Source organism: Narcine bancroftii, chromosome 1 (genome assembly GCF_036971445.1).
Source record: "Narcine bancroftii isolate sNarBan1 chromosome 1, sNarBan1.hap1, whole genome shotgun sequence".
Taxonomy (NCBI): domain Eukaryota; kingdom Metazoa; phylum Chordata; class Chondrichthyes; order Torpediniformes; family Narcinidae; genus Narcine; species Narcine bancroftii.
The window spans coordinates 109,946,041-109,972,463 of NC_091469.1; the positions used below are offsets into that span (position 1 = coordinate 109,946,041).

The following is a 26,423-nucleotide window of genomic DNA, read 5'->3' on the forward strand; positions in this document are numbered from 1 at the left end:
TTGAGCCAGGATGCTATTCCATTTGTCCAGTGAAGAGCTATCCCATCTCTAAAATGTATTCCATATTCCTGAACTGGACAAAGTCCTTGATCCCTTGATCCCATCGATTTCTCACGTCATCAGTCCCACTCCCTCTCTTCAGAGCGAAAATAGTGTCCCTTATCCACACTTTACTCACCACCAGCCTCTACATTCAGCAAAGTGTCTAACATCCCGATGACATTGCGGTATTTATATTTGGGTGCAATATTGCTTTAGTCCAACTTAGGACAATTATCAACAGCATGCCAACACTTATGAGGGGTGAGAAGTTGTCCAAAAGAATGATCAAATCATAACATTGAATCAAGATCAATTAAAGATGCATTTTGTCTCTTGTGCTCTATTTTAGAAACATCAGTGCAAAGTGTTGCATTATTCTCATTTGAATTTCTTGACATGAGCACCGTCTCACTAAAAAAAGTTTGACTTGGCAGTTTGAATAGATGCCAAATGAGGCCTGCTGCAAATTTCCTTAGATTTGCCTTTGCAAAAGACATCATTACTTAATACAGTTTTAAAATGGTAAACTCTTTAAATATTTCTGTGTGATAAATCTCACAGAGGTTCATTGCTGGCTACACATTGCTTCATATGATTATCACCTTAAGGCGGCAATAAACACCTGTATGAATGAGCAGAGGGACTCATATCACAAGAACCGCAACTTAATTGCACATAAAGTGAAGGCCCAGTGTAGCTGACAGGAGTAATGGGAGCACTTGGAAAATCAGGTCTGTGTTGTGAAAGGTAGAACAATGGCTAAGCATACAAAGAATTATATGTCCATGCCTTCCCCGTCACGCAGTTCTTGGAGTAAACTAGAAACCAATAATTTATTCTTAGAGAGAGAAACTTCCATGTATCCCTTTGGAACTCCCACTCACTGATATCTCAATCAATTCTGTGCCTGCCAAAATGCTGAACACTTCTTCTGCAGCCTTCTTCCCTCTCCCTGTTTCTTGGATGAGGAATCACAATTCTCTCAGAAATGGCCCTGTTACCCACTTCCAACAGTCCTTCTCTTGGACACATCTGTCAACTTTCATACTCTTGACCATTTCAAATCCAACTACAATAAACATCTGGACTTTACTTAACTCACTCACTTCAGCCTCAGCCAACGGCTCCCCCCCAAACGTGCAGACACCTTCTGACCAAAGCCCCATCACCTCTTCCCCCCCATACGCAGACACCTTCTGAGCAAAGCCCCATCACCTCTTACCCCCTCACCAGCTTCTTCTCCTTCTCCCTTGATGTACCTGACATCAATCCTTCCAATTGCAGTCTCCATAAAGGATCTCAACCCACCCAGTGGCCATCCATTTCAATTCTCCATCCCATTCCCTTGTTGATTTATGTGTCCATGGCCACCTATAAATTGGAGAAACAACACCTCATCTTCCATTTGGGCACCCTCCAACCAGATGGAATTAATATCAACGTCTCCCGTTTTCGTTAAACTCCACCCCCCAAACCGCCTTTCTTCCTCTGTCATCTCTCCATTCTGACTCCATTCTCACAGAAATGATCAATTTTACCTAGTCTGTTATCACATCCAATTAACACCTTTTGTTGGTCTGGATTCCTCCCCCATTGTTTGAATTCTGAGACTTTCTGATATTTACAGTTTAAGCCTTTTCTGATTTTCTTTGATGAAGGACTCAGGCCCGAAACGTCGGCAATATATCTTTGTCTCCTATAGATGCTGAAAAGACCAGCTGAGTTCCTCCAGCATTTCGGTGTGTTTACTACAATCACAGTTTCTGCAGCCTATCGTGTGGCACTCACCCCAAAGTATTGACTCTCTTTCCTTTGGAAATGTTATATTGGGGTAAGAGTTGGTTTTTTTCTTTGTTAAGTTTATAAGATGGTGTGCTTTCACTTGAACATGTGAACATTTCAATTGCAGAATAAAATGGTCACGTTAGTTTTTAATGGGATCTTCAGAACTGATCTGTTGAGTGATAATTTTACAGGGGACCTTCATTTAGTCTTCCAGGGTAAGCCTAAGCTTCTATTTTAATTCTTTATCTCACTCTTGCTATTCTGCTTTTTGTTTTCTTTCACTGCTCCAATGAAGCCAAATATAAAATCATATTTTCCCACCAGGCATGCTACATCTTTGAGGTCTTATCAAATAATGTCAAAAATTTCATCATCATCGGATTGATTCAGAACTAGATCATTTTAGATGTGAGCTGGAACTGTCTATTTTTTCCAATGTTGCAACATAACCTGCTCCGAATTTCAAGCATTCTCATTTATTTCCATTTTCCAGCAGCTGTTGAGTTCTGTATCTCAGTTTCAGATTTTTTTTTGATTCCCTCCACTGTTAATATTCATTTGTTTCCTTTATTCCATCTCCAGGCAGATCAGTTTTAATAAAAAGCCTTCACCGCTTTCCGTCAGCCAGTGCCACCACCATTTTGTCTTTTCAGTTTGCATTAGTCTCATTCTTATTATTGACATTCACTTTGTTACTTCCATCCCTCACTTTCTATTTCAGAAACATTATAAAAAAATAATGCTCTATTTCTAACTTTTCTAGTCCTGATAAATGGTCAGAAGCTTGAAATGTTAATTCTGTTTGCCTCTCCGGAGAGGCTCTCCCTGAATATAAATATATTTTTTCATTCTTCTACTAGGATATAACCATGTAACACAGATCTTAAGGTGCTAACAGCCCTTCAAGCACAAAGTAAGAGTTCCCCTGCCAGCTAACAGACACACACCATAAGACCAGAAAACCAGAAGACACACGACCAAAAATAAGCTATTCATTCAAGAGTCTGTCCCACCATTTAATCATGAACTGATTCATTCTCCCATTCAGCCCCACTGCCCGGCCTTCTCCCCATAACCTTTGATGCCCTGGCTAATCAAGAACCTATCGATCTCTGACTTAAATACACCCAATGACAGCTGTCAAATTCCACAGATTTATTACCCTCTGGCTAAAGAAATTCCCCTATTCCATGCTGACACCCTTCATAGAACTATAAAACACCGCAGTATGGAAACACGCCCCTTTGGGCCTTCTAGTTTGGGCCAAACCCTTTTTTTTTGTTGCCTAGATCCACTCATCTGCATTCAGTCCATTGCCCTCCATACCTCTTTCATAAATTTACCTGTTCAAATTCTTTAAAAATGTTAAAATTGAGCCTGCCTTTAACACTGAGTTAGAACTTAATTTGGAGCTCAGTCACATTTTGAAGTGGTGAGAATTGCACCATTGCTGCTTTCAGTTCAACTTGTGAATTTGCTGGTTATCCTTGACTCAAAAACCAGAATGAATCACGTCCACCTGTATCTATTTCTGACAAAAAAATGAGTCAGGTTTTTCTTCTTAGAACCATAGAACATTACAGTACAGAAGCAGGCCCTTTGGCCCTTCTAGTCCTTGCCAGACTATTCTCTCTTGTCTGACCTGCACCTTGACCATAGCCTTCCATACATCTTCCATTCATGTACCTGTCCAAATTCTTCTTAAATGTGAAAATTGAGCTGCATTCACCACCTTAGCTGGCAATTCATTTCACACTCCAATCACTCTCATTGGAGAAAGGCTCAAGACAAAAATGTCGCCTATATATCTTTGTCTCTTATGGATGCTGAATATGATCAACTGAGTTCCTCCAGCATTTCAGTGTGTTTTTACTACCATCACAGGGTCTGCAGACATTTGTGTTTCACTTATATTCTATTCCCCTTAAAATGAATGCCAGCATTGCATTTGCCTTCTTCACCACCATCTGAATATGTACATTTACCTTTATGCTATCCTGCACGAGAACTTGGAATCTTGGAGTTTTCAATTTTCTATCCATTTTTTAAAAAAGTCTGCCCATTTATTTTTTTATTCTATCGAAGTGCATGACCATTCACTTTCCAGCATTTTATATTTCATTTGCCACTTCTCTGCCAGTTCTCCTAATTTGTCTAAATCCTTCTGCAGCCTCCATGTTTGTTCTTCACTACCTGCTCCTCCATATACCTTCATATCATCTGCAAACTTGGCCATTTATTTCATTATCCAAATCATTAATATCCAAAATAAAAAGAAGTGGCCCCAGCAACCAGCAACCCCAGTGGAACACCACTAGCAACTGGCAGACAATCAGAATATGATCCTTGAGTTCCAACTCTCTTCTTTCTGCCAGTCAACCCATGCTCCTCTGATGTTGGTACATTTCCTGTTATGCCATGGGCTCTCATCTTGTGAAGTAGCCTCATGTGACCCACATTGTCATATGGCTTCTGAAAAATAAATAGACAACATCCACTGCATTTCCCTTATACCGCCTGAATGTTATTTCCTCAAAGAATTCCAATAGGTTTGTCAAGCAAGAATTTCCCTCTAGGCCAAGCTGTTGTTGGCCTATCCTGTTGTGTGTCTCTGTCACCTCATCCTCTACAATTGACTCCAACATCTTCCCAACCACTGTCATCAGTCTAACCAGAATAATGTTATTTCTGCTCCCTCCCTACCATCTTCAATGGTAGGGTGATATTTGCAATTTTCCAAACTTCCTGAGGGATTGTGTTGGCTTCACTCACTATCTACATTCTGCAAGAGGAGCATGTCCATGTCTTCTCAACCATTCCCACTGTCTATTAAAGAGCAAAGAGTTCAAAAAATCTATCCTTACCTTGCCTCAACTCCTGCACTTCTTTCTAAGCCTCTGCTCACTGAAGCCTCATGAGCTAAAGTACAGTTGTTAAACTCTTTAAAGAGAAAAATGGACAATGAATTACGAACAGCTCAGCATTAATACAGGTAGCAAAAACACATTAAAAGTCAGCAAAACTCTTCTGTCGACTTGCATTCTAGATAACATCTAGAATGTAACTTTTAAAATTGATTATATTTCAGTAGGTTGTATGTGCAATATTAATCCTAGCCAGAACAGTTCAAAGAAATCTCCAAGGACTGCCTAGCGATGTCTCTTTGCCTCGTATTTTCACTTAACTTTAAAACTTATCCCACATTATTTCTGTGATTTACAATAGTTACTTTGTGATTAACATCCTTACTGATTTAAAAAAAAAGCACAAAAAAAATACTGGAAGCACTCAGCATTTTAGAAGCATTGCAGATAGCACTCAACTTCTGACCTACACTTCTGTCCACCCAAACATACGACCAATTTAAAAAAAACTTCATTAAAACTACTGTACAAATACATATTTTATATTAAAAGTACTGCATATAGTAATCCCTGCCCCCAGTGGAATCCTGAGGTCCCCGCTCCCTGCGGCAGCCTGAGGTCCACAAGTTACAACCAATCTGAGTTACAACCAAGTCGTTGGTCCCAATTACGGTCGTAAATCGGGGACTACCTGCATTGGAAAAAAAAAATTAATGTTTTGTGTTAAAGAGTGAAAAAATATAGTTTTAAGTTATGGAGAGAGTGGTACATGCAATGGATAGGGGAAAGGTAATATCTCTGATCAGGTGAAACCAGGGTTGACATGGGAAAAATCTGTAAATTCTGTCACCTGGTACTTAGGTTAAAAGGATAGCTAAAGGTCGATAACTTGAACAAAGGACCTGTGAAGCAATGTAACAAAAGCATTTAGAGAGGAAATGCACGACTGTAGAACATGTCTAAGAGGTCTGACAATATAGGCAGGAGAAAAACTGATTCAATATCACAGATAGCCTGTCAAGTTCTGATACAAAGAAAGTGAGCTCCCCAAAATTCTAGCATTCGATATTGAGTCCAAAATGTTGCAACATGCTTCGATGGACGATGACGTACAATTATTTAAGCTTAAGTCGGATCTCATTATAGCAGCACACAACACCATAATCACACAGAGTAGAGTAGGAGATGGGATGTTAAATTAAATTAGGGGGCAACAGTCCCCTGTGGACGGAAAGCAAAAGATCCATAAAGCCCTAATTCAATCTGTAATTGATTAATTCTCTTTAAAAAGACTGCATTCTAACACTGAATGCAGTACACCAGCTTGGTAGAAATAGTGCACTTAGATTTGTTTTGGTTCCTGGGAGACCGGAAGGAGGGGAATGGAATACATCAAGTTGCAGGGTGGGAAGCAGTGGAGTTGAGCTATTTATGGGCTCATGTAGGCTTGAATGCGGGTCAATCTTCTGAGGTGGAGACAGAGAAATTGGGAACAGATGTTCTTGGGTTAATGCACAGAAGTAATGTGGAGGATGTTAAAGGAACTCTTGAGTGGGGTTCTGAATAGGTTTGTCCCATTGAGATAGAGAAAAGATGGTAGGATATGGGTACCATAGTTGACAAAAGAAGTGAGTTAGCTAATTAAAAGGAGGAAGGAAGAATACATAAGGTTTAGAAAGCAAAATTGACAAAGGGCTCATGACAATTTTATGACAGCCAGGAATGAATTTTAAAAAGTATTTAGGAGAGCTGGAAGGGGGCACGAGAAGGCCTTAGAAAGTAGGATTGGGGACAATTCTGAGGTGTCCTATGTGAAAGATGACTAGAGGATGGATATGGAGGATGACTAGAGTAAAGGTAGAGCTATTTAAATATAAAGGAGTGTATATGTGCCTGGAGGCAGAAGAGGTCGAGGAGGTCCTAAATGAACGCTTTGCTTCAGTGTTTACCAGAAATAGAGACTTCGGTCAATGTGAGGTCAGTGTCAAAGAAGTTTACGTGCTGGTGCATGTTGAGGTTAAGAAAGAGGGAATGCTGGATCTTCTTACAAACATTCGGATTGATTAATCTCTGGGACCATATGAGATATACTCCAGGTTTCTACAGGAAGCAAAGGAAGAGATTGCTGGCACGTTGGCAATAACCTTTGTGTACTCACTGGCCACGGGGATGGTACCGGAGGATTGAGGAATGGCAAATGTGGTCCACTTCTTAAAAAAAATGTAATAAGGAAAATCTTGGGAATTGTAGACCAGTGAATCTTACATCAGTGGTGGGAAAATTATTGAAGAAGATTCTTAAGGACAGAATTTATGAACATTGAGACAAGCATAGTATTCTCAGAGATAGTCAGCATTGCTTAGTTAGGGGCAGGTCATGACTACAAGACTATAAGATATAGGAGCAGAAATAGAGTATTCAGCCCATTGAATCTGGGCCACCATTGAATCATGAGCTGATCTATTTTCCAACTTTGGCCTATTGCCCGACCTTCTCCCCATAAACTTTGACATCTTGGCCTATCAAGAATTTATCAATCTCTGCCTTAAATTCACTTAATCACCTGGCCTCCACAACTGCCTATGGCAACAAATTCCATAGATTCACCACCCTTTGGCTGAAGAAAATCCTCCGTCTCTCTGTTCTAAAGGGACAACCTTCAATCCTGAAATTTGATCCTCTTGTCTAACCATAGGAAACAACCTATCTACATCCACTTTACATACCTTCCTCCATTTCAAATATTGCCATGAGATTCTTCCCCTCATTCTCCTAAATTACAATGAGTACAGTCCAAGAACTGTCAAATGTTCCTCATGTTTTCTCTTGAGACATTTAGATATACATTCAAAATGGTTACAGGCCTTTTCGGCCCACAAGTCTGACCGCCCAATTTATACCAAATTAACCTACACTCCCGGTATGGTTTTGAATGATGGGAGGAAACTGAAGCCCCCATGGAAAACCCATGCAGACATGGGGAGAATGTTCAAACTCCTTACTGACGGTGTGAGATTCAAACCTGGTCCCGGTCGCTGGAGCTATAAAGGTATTGCGCTAACAGCTACACCAACCGTGCTGCTCAACAACATAATTCTGAACCTCCTCTGAACCCTCTCTAACATCAGCACATTCTTTCTTACAGTACTCCAAGTGAGATCATACTAGTGGCTTATAAATCTTTAAGATCACATACCTGTTCTTATATTCTATTCCTCTTTAAATGAATGTCTCATTGCATCTGCAATAGGTGGCAACTTGGAGATCTACGCTGTTGCGCTAGACAGAGCTGAGATGTTCAACGAAGAGATCTTCCAGGCTGTGTCTAGTCTCTCCAATTTTGAGGTAAGCACAACCGGAACATTGGATGCAGCAGATGACCCCTGCTGATACACAAGTGAAGTGTTGCTTCACTTGGAAGGACTATTCAATGCTAGAATGGTGATGAGGGAGGAAGTGAAGAGCATCTCCTGCAGTCACAGGGTCAAAGGGATAATTGGTGGTGAGGGAGGAGTGGAGGAGGGAATCACAGATGGAGTGGTTCCTATGGAAAGCAGAGAGGGGAGGAGAAGGGAATATAGGTCTGGTGATGGGATCACATATTGAGTGGCATAAATGGTGGAGGAGGACTTGTTGGATGCGGAGGCAGTTGGGGTTGCAGGTGAAGACAAGAGGAATCCTGTCATTTTTGTGTGTGTGGGTAGATGGGGCCAATACAGATGTGCAGATAGTGAAGGATATGTGGGTGAGGGCTGAGTTGATAGTGGTAGAGGAGAAGCCATATTGTTTGAAGAAGAAGGGCATCTCCAATGATCCAGCAAGGAACTCAGACTGGGTGAGTTCCTCCAGAATTTCTGTGTTTTCATTACAACAAGATGTGGCCAGGATTTAGAGATGGGTGAAAAAGTGGCAGATAGACTTCAATCTGGAGAAGTGCAAATTGATGCATTTTGTAAGGTTGAACTTGAAGGCAGAATAAATGTTTAATGGTAGAACAAGGTGGAAGAACAGAGAGATGTTGGGTCCAAATCAAGGTTGATATGCAGATTGATAGGCTAGTTAAGAAAGCTCATTGTATGCTTAGTCTTCATTAGATGGAGGATCGAGTTCAAGACCCGCAAGGTATTATTGTAGCTCTATATATCTCTGGTTGCACCACACTTGGAATATTGTGTTTTGGTCTTCACAATGAAGGAATGATGTGGTGGCATTGGAGGGGAGATTTACTAGGATATTGCCTGGATTGAACAGCATGTCTTATCAAGCAAAGCTAGCAGAGTTAGGGCTTTTTCTCCCCGGAGAGAAGAAGAATGAGATGTGACTTAATATAGGCCTACCATATAATGAGAAGCAGAGGTGATAGGCCATTCCCTGTGAGTCACTCATTCAGAACTATGAATGAACAAGTGTGCTGGAATGGCAGTAACATGGCACTTTAAGAGAAACCTGCCATAATGTTAGCACAACAGTACACCGCTGTTCGTCTTCTCTCCAGAGAGAATGCCCTTGAAATACCTCAGCCTGGTACTTCTCACATCCATGGGACTCAGCCGCATGCCAGTGGTAACACGAGCTTCTTCACTCCATTCCACAGAGATAAATATCACGGGAGGTAGGTGGGAAAATTAACTTGGAGGTATCAATCTTTTGCAGTAGTGAGATGCACAAGGCTAGAGAACTCTGGGTCAGTACCAGGACAGTGCAGGAAAGGAGACAGCTGTAGAAGTGGGTCTGGAGCTCAGTGGTGATGACTAAGGGGATGACCAGAGTTCACACGGAGATGTCATCCAAGGCCAGCCACACAATGAAGCAGAAATTAGTTTCTCTTGGTCGATTTTGACTGCCAAGAAGACCAGCACATTTCCCAGGACAGAAGAAACTGTGATCAGTACCTCCATCTCGATGTAGATCACCAGAGAGGGAGAGATGGCCCCGGTCTGACCTTCCAAAGTGGTCATCATCCTCGCATCTGCTTGCATTGGGATGGAGAGGCATCAAGTAAGGAAGGAGCCACAGCTAGGTGTCACTGGGGGTGGGGGAAAGTGCATTGTCATTTCCTCTGCTCCCCTGGACACAGATTCACTTCAACGAAGCTTGTTATATTGAGTCTGTTGTACGTGGTTGCTGGCAGGGAATTAATTGCCTTGCACATTCTGACCAGTGGCTGGTACTGCTAAATGAGAGGCCAGTAGCGAGTGGACCCGGGTGGCCAGGCCCTCACTGGGAAGCAAGGGTCGATGTAGTGGGGAGCGAGGGATGGCAGGAGTATCCCAGGCCTGTGGTGGGGTAAGGTCAGGAGGTTAGCCTTACTAAAGCTTAGCCTAGGGCCTGGATGGTAGTTAATCCACTACTCAATGCAGAGGAAACCAGAGCTGCTGAAGCAAACCTATGATATGAGAGGAAGAATGAATGAATGAAAAATTTTATTGCCATTTATGTGGACACATTGTACAGATCCAATGTATCAATTAAAGCAACTCTATAACAGAGCCAATAACTTGCATTCGATTCTGGCATTATCTCTAAGGAGTTTGTACCTTCACCCAATGACCTGTGTAGGTTTCCTTTAGGTGCTCCATCTTCTTCCCACCCCCCAAAAATGTAGTGTTAGTACGTTAATTGGGAGTAATTGGCAGCACAGGTTTCAATGGCCAGAATCAGCTTTTAGTGTGTTGTAAGTACATTTTAGAAACTGTACTCAACTATATAAAATACTCTAATAAACAATAAGCATAACTTAACTGACCACATGAGAGAATAAAAGCTAATGAGTTAAAATGGACAGATAAATATTTACAGTTGCACTTCATGTAAGTAAAAGGTGATGTTACATTAGTGCAGTGCAATAGGACATGCAGATTCCACCCAAAGAGCAGCTGAGATCAGGACTGAACCTGAAATGATGGAAATTGTGAATTGGCAGAAGGTTCTGGGGCAATTCCAGATTGTTTGACTTCAGATTCCAACGTCTGCAGTCTCCAGCATCATTCTGCTGCTTCAGAATTCATTGTGACCTCGTTACATGTCCCTACATTGCTGAGTTGTTTAAGATACATCACCCATGATTGTTCAATAATTCATTGATTTCTTCAGGGTTTAAAGTTGTGTCTCAATTACAGAGAAAAGAATAAACCATGCTTCCATCTTCAAGTCCAGTAGTTTCCCACAGCTGTGTTTTTTTTTAAACTTTGTGAGGTTTCTTGAACAATTTTAAGGTCAGCAGACCGATTCCACAAAGGGTATTCCAACAGCAAACACAGAGTCAATGGAAGAAGGAACAACTAAAACAAATGGCTGCCAGCTTTGCTTATAACTCCAACCACTAGCTTCCAGCAATCAGAGCCAGTCATGTTTGTTATCAGCATGTCATCACTCAACCCCAACATAGCTTGTTTTCAGGGGTTTTAATAAAGGCTCTGGCCAAAGAAAACAAGGAAAGCTAAGGCCTTAGGTCAAAGTTTCAAAGAGCAAGTAGTGTGGAAGGTGGGAGAGTTCTGTGGAGGAGGCCTAAAGGAACAGAAGCACTGAAAACATGAAAAAAGAGCAGACAATGAAGTGTGAAAACACGCAAACCAGGTCTCTGAAGTGGAAAAATGCAACAAATGTATTTTAGATGTTTCTAGATAGGAAAGAGTTGGTAAGGGTAAACTTGGGAGAGCTAGAACAGTTTTTTGTTCAGTCAGATCTGAGCTCTTTTCCTCAATTTTTTTTCCATGTCATTTATGTCTATGTTGATATTCCTTTCTGCATTCATATGAACACCATAATTCCATTATTTTCTGACAATTTCCACACTGCTCAAGTGGTCCATCTCTAACGCTTCCCTCACATTTCTGGATTTCAAACATAGAACATTACAGCACAGTAAGGCCCTTTGTCCTGACCTCTATAAACCTACTCAACAATCTAAACCTTCCTTACTTCACATATTTAATCCTTTTTTTCTTGCTTCTATGTTCCTGTCTAAGAGTCCTTTAAATGTTCCTATTGTACCTGCCTCCACCACCACTACTCTCTGTGCACCCACTACTCCCTGATGTCTCTCCTAAACATTCCTCTCCTCACCTTAAACAGGTGACCTTTTGTATTGGCTACTGTCTCCCTGTGGATAGAAGGTGTTGGCTGTCGACCCTATCTTTGCTTCTCATTATATTGTAGACCTATATTAAGTTACTGTGTAATTTTCCGTCTACCTTGTGGCTAATTCTCTCTCCCACTCCTGTCTATGAGTATAATAATATATAACCAATTTATGATTTAATTTGGAGGGAAAAAAGTACTTTTGAGTTGTAGAGGTTGTGTTTACATGCTCAAAGGAGATTCATGCCCAAGGCTTACCCCAAGCAGGGGATCAGATCAGCTCTACGGTTTATAAGGTTAGTGGTAAAACACACAGAGAAATGCCAGAGAAATTCAACCAGTTTTGCAAGATTAGCAGGCTCACTTTTATCCAGTTACTGAGAAGCCACTGGAAACATTCCCCTCTTATTGTTCACTTAGTACTATAGGGACACTGGTATTTCGGACCCACCCTACCCTCCTCTCGCACATGCTGTAAATCTTCATGCCTCCACTGCCAGCTCCCAGAAACCACCACGAGTGTCCCCCCCAGCAATGGTGCAATGCTGACTCTGGCCCACAGTCACTGGCTTTGCCCGTGCAGATTTGGGATGTTGGAGAACACTGTGCATGCTCCTTAAGTCACTTCTGAGTCGCCACTGCACCCTTGGCTTCTTCAGCAGAGATAAGGTGTATTCTTGCGATGCAGTTTCTGGGTATTTCTGGCAGTCATGAAACTGGATGATGCACTGTTTGTCATTCTGTGATGGTCGCTCCAGTCACTTTTCAAAAGACAGAGCACCCCAGGTTTCCTGAGGCTGGTTTGGCATTTTGAAGCATTGATTGATTGGTTGACCTAGGACTAATGTGAGCCCATATTGATAAATGGTTATATTGGTGTGCCAGTGGCTGTGATGGGCCCCCCTACCATCTGGGCCCCTCGGCTTCAACCTGCTCAGCCTAATGGTTAATCCACCACTGTCTGCATCTCAAAAACGCTCAGGTTGGCTGGTTGATTGGCCAAGATTAATGTAAATGTGTGAAACACAGAGGATCGTGTTATAGGTGATGGAAATTGATACAAATTCCTCATCTACTCATCACTTCCCACTAATCTCCCCCTTGTCACCTTACCCTGTGACCACAGGAAGTGCCTTACTTGCACCCACACCTCCTCCCTCACCATCATTCTGGGCTCCAACCAGTCCTTACAGCAACATTTTACTTGTGAATCGGTGGGAGTCTGTGGCCTTCTCTACACCAGAGGGAATGGATACAGTCTGAGAAATCTTTCGATGATTGTCTTCACTTTCTCCACATCAGTGACAGGTATCTCCCAGTAGCCAACTATTTCAATTCTGCACCCCACTCCCACGCCGATATATCTGTCCATAACCTCGTACACTATCAAATGAGGGCCACCCATAAATTGAAGGAACAACACCTAAAATTTTGTCTGGGCACTCTCCAACCAGATAGTATTAAATCGACTTCTCAGGTTTCTGTGAAACCACTCCCCATTCTCCTGCTCTTCCCTATCCCTTTGTCTCCTTTCTTCCAGCTCTCCACTCCCTTCTCTTCCCCTTCCCCCCCCATTTTCTCTTGTGCACTCCCTCCCTTATCCACCTGTGCTCCAACTGCTGCTCCCCCCCACAATTGCATGCCTACATTTTGCTTGTATCTGGATGAACAACTCAAGCCTGAAATGTTGGTAATGTATCTTTATCATTGCTGTATAAAGTATGCTGTTTGACCTGCTGAGTTTCTCTAGCATTGTGTGTTTTACTTTAATGTAAATGGATGATTGATTTTTGCCATGGACTTGGTGGATCAGAGAACTTGTTTCTGTGATGAATAACTCTATGAATAAATTCATGGTAAGTAATTCTGTGTTTGAAAACATGGCCTAATTGGCAATCTGGAATGAATCCTATGCCCGGCCAATGGACAATGAGGCCAAGATGGACATGGATAAGGATGGCAAGGAAAGAGGACCTTGGATGATGAGAGAGGTCATCAACGTAGTCATGGAGGTAAAAAAGAGGCATATGGTCAGGTTTAGGAAGCTACAATCAGATAGGGACAGGTAAAAGAAGAGGTTTACCATGATGTTGCCTGGTTTAGAGTGCATGAGTCATTGGGAGGATTGGATACACTCAACATGTTTTCTCCAGAGAGAAGACTAAGAGGGAATGTGATAGAGTTGTGTAAAATCATGAGAAGCTTTGATAAAGTAGAAAATCAGATTTTAAAAGTGAGTGGGAGCAAGTTTAAGGGAGATGTGTGGGTGAATGTTTTACACAGAGAGTGGTAAGTGCCTGGAATAGACTCCCAGCAGTGCTGATAGAAGCAAAGTTTGCATTTATTGTCAGAGTACATGCATGACATCTCTTACAACCCTAATATTCTTTTTCCTGCAGGTGAGGCAGAATTAGAATATGTATACAAATTAAAGAAGTGTAAACAAAGTCAAATATAAACACGCTGACTGTGCAATACAGAAAAAAATGTATTTAGTAATAAATAAAGTGCAATGCAAGTGTCTTTATGAGCCTCTGATTGAGTCAGTTGATTAGGAGTCTGATGGTGGAGGGGTAGCAACTGTTCCACAAGATACAATTGCTTTTAAGAGGTATTTAGAATGAGACTCGAGTACGAAGGGGATGCAGTGATGTCGATAAACAGTAAAGTTTTCATTTTATTTGGACAGAGACACATGGGTGTGGACTGCACTGTTCTATATCTGTCATGCAGTTTGACAAAGATCTGACTCTGACAGCCAAAAGAGAGCCAACCTGTAATGATATGTCGAAGGGCATGATTCTGTGCTGTAATGATCTGTGGTTCTATAGTTCTACGTCTGAGTATGGTTTGTGCATAATAAATAACAGTTAATTCAGGCATCTATGACAGGAATAGTTTAAGCATTTGAAAATAAAATAAGATGTCATGCACAAATGAACTAAGTTATTTCTTTAAGGGGTCTGTGTTATCAGCCTTCCTGGAATTAATAAAGTTAAGCTTTTATCACAGATACAAAAGCTCCGAACCAAATCTGGGGAAGAGTGATTAGATGTATGCAATGAACAATCTGAAAGAAATAGATCACAATCTGTATTCTATTTAGCCTCTTGGTTTATGTTCATCTTGTCTGGAATTATCCAGTCTAGTAAAAGCAGCACTTAATTGATCCCAACCATGATTTGCAATCTTCACTTGCTTCTCTAGTTATTTTCTTACCCCAATAGTTCTGTTTGTATTCCTATGAAGTGGTTTTTGTCTTTATTTTAAACCATAATTTGTATATGAGAAATCTTTGCCCCTCAAGATGCTTGTGGCTTTGGAGCCTGTGTCTATTTGCATTTTCTGTATTTCCCTTGTCCTCATCTTTTAACATCTTCACACTAATGTATCTACAATTTTGGCAAAATACACATCGATGAATTGACCCCAACAGCTGTACCTAGGATATGTTTCAAATCTGATTCTGGGGATGAATTCATTGAGGTTGTTTTGAATGAAAAGTTCTTGATAAATATTATTCTGCAACCCCTTCACAGGTTGTCTTCTCTGCCTCCATCCGGTTCCTTGTTAGCAATCTGCTTAAATGGTCTTCCAGGACAATTCTATCTCCTCTCCATATTTCTCAGCAGCTCGGTTTTTAACTTCTTTCTCTGAAGCCTTGACATGTATTAGATTATATTCATGGTATCCCTTGACTGGATCATTTTGTCTTTCTTTTGACTTAACTAATTGAATATTTCCTGAAGTTCAGCTATTGTCATTTTGAAACTTCCAGCTTCAAACAATGGCACATCATACTTTGTCTGACCTTATTATGAAAACTTTTCTTCTTTCAAAGACATTCATTTATCATCTGTGGTTTCTGCAAATGTTGAACTTCGACTTTCATTTGCTGACATTCTAATTTGTAAAGACTCGATCTCTTTTCCTTTATCAGATAGCTTTCACTTGTGGCAGCTTTAAAATCAAAATTGATATCATCTCTATCCTGTCTGACCTAATCAAATTCAGCAACATCATGTCTTTGCTACTTCAATCTTCAGAGTCATGCAGCTTCAAAAACCACCCCACTGTGGCCATACCATTTCATTCCTCTACATTCAGGATATCTGTGATGAAGACAATGGCCGTGTCTGTATGTTGCCTGTTTTAAGTAAAAATAGTTCCAAAGAAATTCTATAGCTTATTTTGAAAAGGAAAGAAGGTTAATTGGAGACCATTTTAAATTTACTCGTGTGCAAATTATAGAAGCAATTCTAATAAACACTAAAACATTTGTTTAGAAAGCACGCATCAATCAGAATGAATTTACTAGGAGAATATCATGTTTGATGAACTTGATTGAGTTATTTGAGGAGCTAAAAAAGAGGGATAAGTATAGCAGAGCGTATGGTGTAGTTTAAATTTATTGAAGAAAGGCTGTTCACATCCCCTGCAGTAAACTAAAGTGAAATAAGTAAAAATCCAGCAGATCGATTTATTGCCAAGAAGCAAAATGTTAAAGTTTATGGGAAATTCTGCAGACGTTGGGTTGTAGTGCAATACACAAAAGTTCTGGAGAAACTCAGCAGGTCACACCGCATTTATAGGGAAATAAAAGAAATTAATGTTTCTGGCCTGAGCCTTTGTCAAGTTATAAACAAAAAGCAGGCAACTAAATAAAATAGGTGGGGAGAGGAGAGAGGAAGGGGTATGGGGAGGAGCTGAAACAGGACGTAAGTGTCACTGGCATCACCGGGGTGGGGGGGGGGGTGCACAGAAACCATCAGAGAGGGTGACACCAAAATGAATCACATGGTTTCGTCTGCATGCAGTACAAAGTCAGTGCCACCCCTCCCCAGGTCAGCACTGCTGACGCCAACCCCTATGGTCAGCACTGCCAAGCGACACTGTGAGTTACTGCACTGGTGACACCACACTAGTGAAGTCACTGGCAAGTGTAGCATTCCCCAACCCCTCCTTCCTCACCACCATTTAGGACCTCAAACTGCCCTTCCAAGGAAGCAGCACTTCACTTGTGAATCTACAGGGATCTCTACTACACCCAGTGCTCCTGTTGTGTCTCCTCTGCATGAGAGAAACGCAACACAGACAGGGAGATCACTTCATTGAGCACCTCAATGAACCTCCATCCACTGCAATAACAGTGGCTTCACATTTTAATTCTGCACACCATTCCCACACCAGAGTGTTTTCAGCATCTTGCTATTATTTGATTTTATTTTATATAGTCATAATAAATTGGAGGGCATTGAGTGGAACAGAGAATGTTGGACTCAGCTAACATGAAACTGAACAAGAAAATCCAAGATTGTCCCAAGGCCAAAAAAAAAGCACTAACATTTTAAACCTAGAAAAATGTTACAACGGAGCTTAGGGAAATGAGTGGCTTTAAAGAGGCAGAGATGGATGCGGAAAAAGAGACTGGCTGATGAGGGTAGCTAATGATACAGATACAAATTTGAAACTGGAATGCATAGAGGGCCGAGTAGTCAACTGCAATAGAGGAGCACTGGAGTGATAATGATGTGGATGTCTCTTTCTGCATCAAAGGGCCTGAGCCAAGAAAGAAAGTGAGATTTTTCAGGAGCTGAGCCAATATGATCATTCCACTACCGGGTATATAGTCTTCAAGCTGCTCAGAATTGAGTAAGCCTTTGAGCTAATGAATTATTTAATTCAATTTGAGACTGCAATATATATATATATTATAAAAATTTGAATCCTAATGAACTGATTTTGTCACAGAATCGATGTCTGGAATCGATCAACCAAGCATGACAATTGAGCAAGCCACAAACAGTGGAGGGTGACTGCAAATTTGAAAGCAAAAGATGGCCTCAACCTAACTGGCAGGCAGTTGTTCAGACTTAGGTGATGGATTAATTATACAACTCATTAGCTCTAATTGTCATTGCCCAACCTCCAATACATCAATGTAGAAAATGTTACAGAAGAACTAGACCATGGAAGAGCAGCAGAATTAGATCATTTGGGAACTCCCAAAGCCAGGAATGCTAAAGGTTCCTAGCAAGAGTCATTCATTAACTTCAGGAAATGGGAGGGGAGAACATTGCCTTCTGTCTCTTTCTGATTTTTATAGATGCACCATGTAGGGAATCCTGTTCAATGCATCACAGCTTGGTACAAGAAACTGCAGAGAGTTGTGCATGCAGTTAAGTCCATCCTGTTGACCAGCCTCCATCTACTCCACCTATGCTTGCAGCTGTCTCAGAAAAGGTACCAATATATCAAAAGACCCATTCCATCCTGATTACACTCTCTTCTTCTTTCATTTGGCAAAAAAAATACTTCTGAGAACGCAAAGCTCAGTTGAGTCCAGAACAAGAGGGCATAGTCTTAGACTCAGAAGGCACCCATTTAAAACAGAGATGAGGAGAATTTTTTTTGGCTAGAGGGTTGTGAATTTGTGGAATTCGTTGCCACATACAGGTGTGGAGGCCCGCACATTGGGGGAGTTTAAGGAGATTAATCAGGGTATTAAGGGATATTGAGAAAAAGCAGAAAATTGGAACTAGATGTGAGAATGGTTTAGCTCAGTGATTTTCAAACTGCCCCCCCCCATCAAACTCACATTCTACTTTAAGTATTCCCTATGCCATAGATGCTCTGTGATTGGTAAGGGATTGCTTAAGGTGGATTGTGAGTGGAAAGGGAAGGTTGAGAATCACTGCTCTAGACCCAACTGTTACTGAAATATTTTGCTTGAGAAAAATTGTCATTGGCCCATTTCCTTTGGAGATATGAACCCGTGCACATAACAAGTCAATTAGATATGATTAAAACAGTGGTTTTCAACCTTTCCTTCCCACTCACATACCACCTTAAGTAATTCCTTACTAATCTCTGAACACCTATGGCATAAGGATCGCTAAATGTGAAATGTGAGTTTAAAGGGGAAGTTTGAAATCACTGGTTTATGGGGGAATGGCAGAGCAGACTCGATGGGCTGAATGGCCTACTTCTGTTCCTTTCTCTTGTGATCTTGTGAAATTCAAGGACAATTTATTTCCTGCTGTTATCAGAATTTTAAATGGACCTCTCAATGGTAAAGGCTAATGCTCCCTGTATGTTTAACTTTATCCTGTCCATGTAACAGAAACTGTGATGTATATAAGCCCAGCATGCAAGCCTAGAGGTATCAGTCTTGCACGGGACTCCATAGTGTGTACATTGACTTCATTGTGTATACATCAACTTGACAATGTGTAAACTGATGTCTATAGTAGCTTGATATAGAATACTTCGCTACATTGGTGACCCTGATGGTCCAAATGATATTTGGCCTCAACATGGAAAATCTTTCTTTGATACATGCTGTGGCTCTGAAACGACCAACATTTTAGACTTCACAATCATCTGTATGGTTTGACCAAGCAGAAGCCCAATTCCATCTGATTCCACGTGGTGCTACTATGTAGTAAGTGCCCTGGATCAAGAGATGACATGCTGAGTTTCTGCAGCAACCTCTAGAGGAGGACAAGTGAACTGCACTCAAGAGTCTGCTCATCCATACCTGTGGCCTCTCACGACATGAGTGAGTGGCCCGTTTACCTCACTTGGATGGCTTGGGCGGCAGGACCCCTTCCGGACTCGTGAGTGAAATGCTGGCACTAGTGGAAGGGCATAGGCCCTGACTAATGTTCAAGCAGGCTTTCTTGGAGCTGTTGCCAGAAGATATCCACATGTTGCTGGCCAATGAGGATTTCAGTGACCCACAGAGAGTTGTGGCCTGTGCTGACATTCGATGGTGGGCTAAGCAAGAAAGCATGACATCTGTAGGTCAAGTCACCAGATCCCACTCACAGCAGCAGGACTGTGCATCTCCAACATTAGACTGGCAGACCACCTGTCAGCCAGGAGACAACAGGATGAAGGTAGCACCCACTGGTGTTTCTACCATCTATGATGGGGCACAGAAGTTTGCTGCTGCTGACCTCTCTGTGCATTTCAGGAAAAATACCAGGGCCAGCTGTCGCTAATGGCTGCGGCAGCTGGTCATCAGGACAGTCTTTTTTTTGTCTGTAATTGACATTCCAGCAGGTGTTTCTTGGTGGATACAGGGACTGAGATCAGTGTGCTTCCCTCTTTGGGGTGTGACACATGTAACAGAAAACCTGGGCCATCACTGGAAGCTGCAAACTGCAGTAGTTTCCAGACATTTGGCAAGTGTAGGATCCTGCTTCAGTTTGGAGATACAAAGTTCACATGGACAGTCACATTGGTTACAGTTGCACAACAGCTACAGAGAGCTGATTTTCACAGAGCACACGGCCTGCTGGTTGATCTAAAGGGATGAAGACTCGTTCATACCAACACTTTCCAGACCTTCACCCTAGTTGATGCCAAGCTGCCAGACCCACATTTAGACTACTTTACTCTTTAGGAGAATGAATTCACCAGGTTGTTGGTGGAATTCCCTGCAATAATTGTACCACAATTCACCTCAGTGATGCAGAAACATGGGGTGTAGCATCTCATACCAACCAAAGGGCAACCACTGCATGCCAAAGCTCATTGACTCCCTCCAGATAAACTTTGTTTGGCCAAAGAGGAGTTTGAAAGGATAGAGGACATGGGTATTGTACAACAGTCCAAAAGCTTCTAGGCCTCCCTGCTCCACGTGGTACCTAAGGCTGCAAGATGATGGATACCCTGCGGTGATTAATGCCAGGTTGAATGAAGTTACTGTACTGGATCACTACCCACTACCGCATTTACAGGACTTTGCGTCCAACCTGCAGGGAGCTCACATCTTTTCCAAGGTGGACGTGGTCCGTGGTTATCATCAGATCCTGGTCCACCTGATTGACATTCCTAAAAAAGCTATTATTACACCCTTTGGCCTTTTTCAATTCAGAAGGATGCCTTTTGGGCTCAAGAGTGCTGCTCAAACCTTCCAACGTTTAATGGACAGAGTGGGACGTGATCTCGACTTTACCTTCATATACCCTAAATGACATACTTACCAATACCCGCGGTCGTCAGAAACAATAGTCCCACCTGCTCAAGCTTTTCAATTATTTTAATGAGTTTAGGCTGTCCATAAACATGGCTAAGTGTCAATTAAGGTTAGCAACCATCAGCTTTCTGGGCCATAGAACTGACAAACACGGAGTAAAGCCACTACCGGCAAATGTCAAGGCAATCAGGACATTCACTAAGCCCAGCACAGTTAAAGGCCTCATATCATGCGCCTCCTCTTTGCCCTGGTGTCATGCAAGGGATAACCCTTGGGACAAAGAATCATCGGCAGCATTCGAGAATGCCAAGGAAGCACTGGCTAATGCTGCATTGCTGGTCCCTAACACCCCTGATAGTGGATGAGTCCAGTTTGACAGTAGGCTTGAGCAGAATATTGATGGGCATTGGAAACCATTGGTTTTCTTTAGCAGGCACCTCTGACCACCAGAACTCAAGTACAGTGCTTTCAATCAAAATTAACTATTAGACATTTAAGGTAATTTTAAGAAGGCAGTCATTTCACAGCTTTTATGGATCACAAGCTGCTTACATTTGCTTTCATTAAGGTACAGTATCCATGGTCAGCTCATCAACAGAGATATTTATTATATATTTCTGAGTTCACGTCGGCCATCGAACACGTCTCAAGTAGGGCTCGTAGTGGCAGATGTGCTGTTTTGCCCAGTCATGGAGACCTTAGCTCAAGGGGTGGACTATGTTGCACTCGCGAAAGTGCAAAAGGCAGATGAAGAAATTCCATCTTATGGAATTGAAGACTCGAATCTGCAGCTGGAAAAAATTCTGGTTGGCCCAGGGGAGCGCAAACTCCTGTGTGACGTATCTATAGGTTGTTCTCGCCCAATCGTTCTGGTGGCCTGGAGGCGGCAGGTATTTGACGGTGTACATGGGTTGGCACATCCATTAATCAGAATGACTATCCTTATGCTAGCCAACAGATTTGTGTGGTATATTCTTCGAAAACAGGTCAGCAAATGCGTGAAGACATGCAATAGTTATCAGATATCCAAAGTCCAGCAACACACCAAGGCCTCACTATAATATTTTGAGCCGAAATATCGGAGGTTTAACCATGCATACGTGGACATTGTAGGCACCCTGCCAATGTTACGTGATTCTCACTTTCTTCTCACTACAGTGGATCAGCCTACATGGTGGCCAGGGGCAGTTCCACTGGCAGGCATGACGACTGACACCTGCGCCAAGGCCCTAATTTCCGCCTGCATAGCTTGTTTCAGTCTGCAGGACACATCACATCTGACAAGGGTGCCTAATTGACATCATGCCAGTGGTCAGCAATGGCCAACCTGCTTGGAGCCAAGTTGCACCACACAAATGCGTACCACTCACAATCCAATGAACTAGTAGAAAGGTTCCACAGGCTTTTGAAATTGGCTCTTATGGCATGTCTGCAGGGACCTAACTGCTTTTATGAATTGCCTTGAGTGCTCTTGGGCATACGAATGTCACCTAAAGACAATACAGGTGCTTCATTAGCAGAGCTGGTCTATGGTGTGCCCCTGATGGTTCCAGGATAATATGTATCAGACTCACAAGGATGGGAGGAGATGCCTGTAGTGGTCCAAAGCAAGCTCCACAAGAAGCTTGGTTCTTTAGTGCCCAGGTCCTATATAACCCCAGAACTGCAAGACAGCAAGTACAGTTTCATACAGAAAGATGCACTCTAAGCACCATTCCAGTGAGGTACTAAAATGCAATGGTTTGATGTACATTTTGGACATCGGAGGTAAAGAGGAAGCTTTTGCAATTGACCACCTTAAACATGCCCATCTGGATCTGGATGGACCAGTCATGATTCAGACATGCCAGTGGTGAGGAAGGCCACCAAAACAATAAAATATACTGACCTTGATTGTTGCAGCGGGATTGCCAGTTCTGTGGAGGGTCATGTGGCTACCCACTTACCACCAAGTGAACTGGCTCACAAAATGGCAGACGTGCTGTAGAAAACACAGGAAATTGACCTGCATCCAACACAGGTTTTTATCAGAGCTAATGCCATTACTGATAACATCACATATATAACCATATATAACCATTTACAGTGCAGAAACAGGCCATGTCGGCTCTTCAAGTCCGCGCTGGTTCACTTGAACAACTCCACTAGCTCCCCCTTCCACTCTCCGCCCATAACCCTCTAACCCCCTCACATCCATTTACACATCCAATCTTCTTTTAAATGATAGAAGGGACCCTGCCGCAATTATCTCTTCTGGAAGATCATTCCATTCTGCCACCTCTCTCTGAGTGAAAAAGCATCCTCGACCATTTCTCCTAAAGTTGTGCCCCCTTACCCTTAACTCATAACCTCTTGTTCCAACCTTCCCTGCCCTCAGGCAAAGAGTCTATTTACATCAAGTCTATCTATTCCATTCATAATTTTAAATACCTCTATCAATACCTCTATTAAATCCCCTCTCTGCCGTCTATGTTTCAATGAATAAAGTCCCAGACTCCTTAATCTTTCTCCATACTCTAGATTCTGTAAGCCAGGCAAAATCCTTGTAAATCTTCTCTCTACCTTATCTATATCCTTTCTATAATGTGGAGATCAGAACTGAACACAGTATTCCAAACCTGGCCTCACCAATGCCTTAAACAGCTGCATCATCACTTCCCAGCTCCTGTATTCTATACTATGATTTACGAAGGCCAGCATACCATATGCCTTCTTAACCACTCTGTCTACATGGGAATCCACTTTCAATTTGTACCATAACCCCCAGGTCTCTCTATTCCTCTGCGTACCTCAATGCCCTCCCCTTAACTGAATATGTCCTAATTTGGTTATTTTTTTCTGAAATGCAGCACCTCGCACTTATCCACATTAAATTCCATCTGCCATCTTTCAGCCCACTCTTCCAAACAAACCAAATCCTTCTGTAATCCAAGAAAACCTTCCTCACTATCCACCATTCCCCCTATTTTCGTATCATCCGCATATTTGCTTACCCAGTTAACCACCCCCTCCTCCAAAAATGATAAACAACAAGGGACCCAGCACCAATCCCTGAGGCACCCCGCTTGTCACTTGCTTCCAACCTGACAGACAGTTGTCCACCATGACTCTCTGCTGTCTATCTTCCAGCCATCTCTGAACCCATGTCACTATCTCTCTATTAATCCTAATGAATGAACCTTATATGTGGAACCTTATCAAAATCCTGACTAAAATCCAAATAGACCACATCAACCACCCTACCTTCATCCACTTTTATGTTACCTCCTCAAAAAACTCAAATGTATACACAAAAGGGCTATGTTAATTGGACAAAAGCAAAACCCTGGGCATAAGTATCCTGAAAGGGATCCATACTAATGGAACTATCCATTAGACATCTCAAAATGCCAAGATATGTTGCACCATGGTGATAGAGTTAAAGGGGTCCTGTATATCCAACCGTGGAATGAGAGCGAGGGAAGCTGAGATGGCTACTTTATCACTCAGTAGATAAAATATAGTCATGGTCATTATGTTTTTATCGATCAATATTTGAAGGCTGTTTGTACACCAAAAGGGCCATTTCTCTTGTGGCTAATATAAATGTTGTTTTATATGCTCTCACAAGTTTTAAGAATAATATTTCCACAAAGATACTTGAAAATTTAAAGATGGTCTTGTTAGTTGATATGTGCATCTATGTAGCCATTTGATCTCAAGCAAAATGTTGAATAAATTATGCAATGTAATATTGAATTTTTATTTGATTGCCTGCTTTGGTCTTTGTACCTGAAAAAAAGATTTCAAACCCTATGTATATGAATGAATGCCTGAAGAGTTTAATATCATATACATAAGTACAATGTTCAAATGGAATGAAAGTTCCTTGCTGCAACTTCCAGGTACATAAAACACACTGTCAAAACATTAGCTATAATTAATACACAAGACACCACAAGTGAAAAATACAGTTCAAAAAGAAGAGAGAGAAAAAAGGTTTTGAGTTGGGAAGATTTATATCCCTATGAGTTAGATTAAAGACCTGTTATATCTATAACTCTGGGCTGCATTTTTGACCCATAACTGCAGTAAAAGTGAAGCAACTCTCAAACAGGAGCAGAGAGCTACCAAAAAAGTAGCTGACAATGCCAATTTTCAACCATTAACTTGATAGTGAGTGGCATTATCATCACTCATCTCCCGCCTCCCCCCAACCCACCCCACCCAGTGTATCAGCATCGTGGGAATCACCAATGGCCACAAACTTAATTGGATCAGCTCCAAAAGCAGATAAAAATTGGGGTATCCTGTGATAAGTGACTCACCTCTTGACATGTGAGGCCTTCTTACCTTTGCCAAAGTATAGTTTAGATGTATGATTGAATACTCTCTGACTGGATAATTCCAACAACTTTCAAGAAGTTTGACATCATCCAGATGAAGCAGTCCACTTGATTATGAGGAGTTAAACAAAAGTCTACAGATGCTAGGATTGAATGAAATACACAACTTTTATGAAGGGTCCTGACAAAGTGCCCAGGCCAAAATATTGGTTGCTTTTTACTTCCAATGGATGTTGTGTGATTTGCTGAACTTTTCCAGAATGTTCTCACTTGACTGATACAATGTAACCTAATTTTAAATTGACTGGTATCTCTATTCTTCATACCAATCATTCATTCCCTCAACAAATGGTACACTGTAGCTCCATTATAAATTGCCTAACAGATGTACTGCAGATCTTCACCATGTCTGCTCCAATTACATCTCACAAGCCCATGATTTTGATCAGCCAGAAGGACAAAGGCAGAAGGTGCATGACTGCACCACACTGAAGGAGAGCCAAAGGGAACTTTGGTTGGTTCTCAGTTCTGGAGCTTCTTCCTCAACTGCACTACTTGCATACTGGTCTAAAAGGATTGAAATGGTTCATGAAGGCATCTTAGCACCACCTTTTCAAGATGACCAACAGATTCTGGCCTTGCCTTATCTAAAAATAGGTGCTTTGGCCCTTCATCAAGGCTCAAGCCTGAAACGTTTGTGATGTATCATTACCTCTGCTACATAAAGGTACTGTTTGACCTGTTAAATTTCTCCAGCATTTGTGTGTTTTTTTTCACTTAACCACAGTGTCAATAGAATCCTGTGTTTTATCCCTAAAAAATAGGTGCTGCTGGGCATGAAATTGAATGGTTGAGTCATCAAGACTGTTGGATATTTAGTCAACTTGTTTCAGATTGGATATGTTCAGATAATCTGGGAGAACACACTTTTTGGCCTGGATCCATTTTAATAGATTAACTGTACATAGAAGATGCATCTTTTCGATTATCATTAGCCTGGAATGTGAAAATGATGGCTGTGTAAGTGACATCAAAACTATTGCCATCACTGGTGATCTCCCTTCGAATGTGTGCCTTAACCCGTGGATATTATCTGGGATGAAGTTTTAATACTGCTAACATGCGGTCATCAAGTTTAACAGTCAGATTTCAGTTAAAATTTACTCACAATGCTCACGTAGCTAACATAACATTCAAGGTAAATATGTAGAGTGCAGCAGAATTCAAAACCATTCATTTTTATAGGTAACTCAGAAAAATGTTTATCCATCAATAATTCAGTAATGAAATCATACTGTCTGTTCTGTTGAGCCAAAGGTTTGAAATAGAATCCTGAACGTA

General features: G+C 41.6%; 1 long non-coding RNA gene across 1 annotated transcript in view; it reads left to right on the top strand.

Moving 5' to 3' along the window:
• The window catches only part of LOC138742389 (uncharacterized), a 47,718-nt gene that overhangs the window by 1,597 nt on the left and 19,698 nt on the right, over window positions 1–26,423 (top strand). The window contains exons 2-3 of the long non-coding RNA XR_011344143.1: window positions 1,745–1,873; window positions 7,942–8,036. This is a non-coding gene — a long non-coding RNA (uncharacterized lncRNA). The remainder of the gene's footprint in view (window positions 1–1,744; window positions 1,874–7,941; window positions 8,037–26,423) is intronic.